We start from the raw sequence: 4,404 nt of genomic DNA, 5'->3' as shown, positions 1-4,404 counted from the left end.
TCGATGTGATCAGCACCAGACTTGGCGGCAGATGCCGTCGTTTGGAGTTTTTGCGCAAAATATGTGTTAAAATGTTCATCATTTTTTTTTACGGAGTGTCTGTTTTCGTCGTTCGGAAGAATTAAATCTCGAGGCATCTCTTGCGACGTCTCGCGATGCCAAAGGCTGCTTCTCCCTAACGGCTGATTTATTTCCGAATATCGAAAATGTTTTGCTGATAAAAAAATAATTTGCTTGGTTAAGATATGTCGAAAACATCAAAGGCGTGGTCGGATGTTTTCGAATTTGAGAGTATACGAGTATACGTATCCACTCCCCCTCCCCATTTTAATGAGGGGGGACAACTGAATTTGCCTTTCGACAAACTGCCTACGTATTCCTTATGGAGATCAAGCCATCTCGTAGTTTGGTCATTGCGAGTTGGTTTGTTTAGTGATAGTATTTTTTTAGATGCATCGCGTTCCAGGTCCTTGGAATTTTTATGTCTTGCATGTTGGCTATTTCGTAGGAGCCCGATCGGACAACTTTTTTGATTTTATAGGGTCCTTCCACGTTCGCTCCAAGTTTTCCCGCGTTTCGTTCAGCGGTGTTTTGGAAGACTTTGCGAAGGACTAGATCTCCCTGATTAAATCTGCGATTCCGTATGTTGGAATTATAGTACTTTGCGGCTGCGTGTTGGTAATTTTGGCTTCGGATGAGCGCTCGATCTTGGCGATCGTTAATGAGATCGAGATCATCCAGGAGCATGGCGTTATTGAGCTCCTCTCGTTCGGTAAGTAATCTTCTTCGAAAACCGGGGAACTCTACTTCTGCGGGAATCATGCATTCCGTTTCGTACACCAGAGCGAAAGGGGTTTCTCCCGTTGCTCGCCTCGGGGTGGTACGGTGGGACCAGAGGACTCCCTCGAGTTCGTCGGCCCACCTGCCTTTTTTGGCCTCTAAGCGTTTCTTCAGTCCGTCGAGAATGGTTTTATTAATCGTTTCAGCTTGTCCGTTACACTGTGGATACCTGGGCGTCGACTTGTTAAGTCGTATCTTCTATTTTTCGCAGAACGCCTCGAACTGGTGGAGATAAACTGAGATCCGTTATCGGTTACGATCTCGTAAGGAACTCCATGCCTACAGATGATGTTTCTCCATACGAAACTTTCGACTTGGACGTCTTTTATACTCGCGTACGAATCTACCTCTACCCATTCTGAAAAGAAATCGATGAGGACTAAAAGGAAATGCTTTTGCTTTGAATTATGAAGGGGTCCGACGATATCCATGGCCCAGCGCATAAAGGGATAGGGCGATGTGATGGAGGAGAGAACTTTGGCTGGTAGTCGGATGGTTGGAGCATGCCTCTGGCATTTTTCGCATTTTCGTGCGAACTTCTCGCAATCTCCGATCATCGTCGGCCAGTAGTATCCATGGCGTTTGATTTTCAATGCCAGCGATCTTCTACCGGAATGGTTTCCGCGGGACCCAGAATGCACTTCCTTCATCACTTTTCTTGCTTTTTCCCCTTCCAGGCACGTCATGAGTGATCCAGAGAATCTCCATTTGTAAATTTCGCCGTCCACTGTTACTTAGCATGCGGCATGTGTTCGGACTTTGCGGGCTGCCCATTTCTCGGTGGGCAGGTGTCCGTTGATAATGTAGTCTCGAATTGTCTGCAGCCATGGGGTATCGCAGCCGTAATCAGATTGCTCTGATTGCTGTTGTATCGTAACTTCTTCTTCCTCGTCATCTTGACCTTCTATGAGGTTGACGACGATTGGTGGTCCGATGCTCGGATGTTCGATGAACTCGACCGGAATTACTCTTTTAAGTCCTGGGTCAGAACTTGATGCTAAGGCCGCGAGAGCATATGCCTGGACGTTTTCGGAACGGGGAATTCGTGTAAGGGCAAAACAGTCAAACTCTTGAGCCAGATTTTGGACCAGTCTGAGCTAGATTTTGGACCAGTTTGAGGTACGCGTCCATCCGTTCGTCCCTGGCATCACACTCTCCGATGAACTGACTTGCCACTAACTGGGAGTCGCAGTAAGCATGGATGTTTCGTATCTTCAACCCGTGAGCCAAACGCAGCCCTGCGATGAGTGCTTCGTATTCGGCCTCGTTGTTTGAGGCGTGGAATTCCAGCCTGAATGATTGCTCTAAGATCTCACTCGTTGGAGATGTGAGGCGAATTTCAAATTCCGATGTCTGATCCCTGCTTGGATGAGGATCCGTCGACGTGGAGGAGCCAGGTGGAATTTGGTTCCTTGTTAGTTATGGTCCATGTCGGTAAATCGACCAAGAAGTCTACAAGCACTTGTGATTTTGTGCTTGTTCTCAGTCGGTACTCGATATCGTACTCGCTCAATTCGACCAACCATTTGGCCAATCGGCCTGACTGACTCGGGCTATGCAGAATCGTCTGTAGGGGAAAAGTCGTGAGGATGACGATCGTGTGGGATTGGGAATATGGTCTTAGTTTTCAGGCCGATGTTACGACCGCGCATGCTAATTTTTCCATTAGCGGGTACCTAGATTCGGCATCCAGCAAGGTTTTACTTATATAGAAAATAAGTTTATGTTCGCCGCGTTCTTCCCTGATCAGGACGCCGCTCACAGCTGTTGCCGACACAGCGATGTACAAGAACAAAGGTTCCCCCTCCACGGGTTTTGCAAGTACTGGAGTGGAAGCTAAATACCGCTTCAGCTGTTGGACAGCGTTTTCGCATTCTTCCGACCATTCGAATTTTTTATTTCCCCGTAAGACATCGTAGAAGGGCAGGCACTTGTCCGTTGATCGTGAAATAATCGGTTAAGTGCCGCGACCCTACCGGTCAGCCTTTGGACTTCCCGCTTATTCTTCGGTGAAGCCATCTCGATCAGTGTGTTGATCTGTTTTGGATTAGCTTCGATACCGCGGAATGTGACTAGGTAGCCGAGGAATTCCCCTGATGCCACGGCAAACCTGCATTTTGTCGGGTTGAGCTTCATGTTATGGGAATTTAACTGCGCGAAACATTCCTCGAGATATGATACGTGATCCTTTGCTTAGAGGGATTTGATGAGCATGTCGTCGATATAAACCTCCATCGTTTTACCGAGTTGTTTGAAGAACATACGGTTCACGAGTCGTTGGTAAGTTGCGCCAGTTTTTTAAAGGCCGAAGAGCATTACCCTGTAGCAATAGGTTCCGCGATCGGTAATGAACGCAGTCTTCTCGCGATCGTCAGGGTTCATCATAATTTGATTGTAACCTGAGAAGGCGTCCATGAAAGACAGAAGTTCGTTACCCGCCGTTGCTTCTACTAATCGATCGATGTGTGGCAGAGGGAAACTATCTTTTGGACAGGCTTTGTTTAGGTCGGTAAAATCCACGCAAACTCGACATTTCCCATTTTTCTTTTTGACTACTACAGGGTTAGCGAGCCAGTCTGGAAACCTCACTTCCGTTATTGACTCGACTTTATGAAATTTTTCGACCTCGTCGTTTAACGCGGAAGCCCATTCGGGTCCTAGCTTCCGCCTTTTTTGTTGGACGGGTTTGAAGGTCGGATCGATATTTAATTCGTGACACGTTATGTTAATGTCGATCCCTGGCATATCTTCCGCGGCCCATGCGAAAGTATTGAGGTTCTTTTTTAGACAGGTTATGATCTCTGTGCTCAAAGGCTCGCGGAGATGGGCTCCGATCTCGATGCATCGTTCTGGAAATGCTTCGTCGAGACAGACTGTGACCACTGGTTCGCAAGTTGGTTCGCGTTTTTCCTCTAAGGTCGTGATGTTACGAGACTGCCAGAAGAGTTCCGCTGAATCTTGACTTCGCGAATCCTTGTTGGAGATCTTTTTCTCCGTTTTCTAGGAGTGGTATCAAGGTCTGGTCTTTTTCGTTTTTGTTCTGCGGCGTAACACACCTGTGATACTCTTGGGTTTCCCCATATTACCTCGACTCCGTTAGGGGTTGGGAGCTTGAGGTAAAGATGGTACGTTGATGGGATGGCACGCATGGTGTTCAACCATGGCGTTCCCATGATAACGTTGTAAGATGCGGGACGGTCAACGACTAGAAACTCTGTGACTCTTGTCACGGTTCCATCTTTGACTGCGAGATTAATCGACCCCTAGGCCATGGTTGTTTCTCCCAAAAGTCCCAGTAGTGGGCTAGGGTATTTCGAGATTTCGAATTGATCGATCCCCATTTTCTCGAGAGTATCCTTGAAGATGATATCGGCCGAACTTCCGGTGTCGATTAGCGCCCTAGCGACGTCGATATCTCGGATCGTCAGTTCGATAACAAGGAGATTGTTTCGAGGTTTGGCTCGATCGACCGTTTCTTCCCCCATGAACGAGATGACGTTCATGCACGTTGAGTCTTGCATATCGTTCCTGATCGTTGAGTGGCTTTTGCGGGTTAGATTGATC

Source organism: Brassica oleracea, chromosome C4, assembly GCF_000695525.1.
Source record: "Brassica oleracea var. oleracea cultivar TO1000 chromosome C4, BOL, whole genome shotgun sequence".
NCBI classification, from domain to species: domain Eukaryota; kingdom Viridiplantae; phylum Streptophyta; class Magnoliopsida; order Brassicales; family Brassicaceae; genus Brassica; species Brassica oleracea.
Note: the sequence above shows the minus strand (reverse complement) of the source record.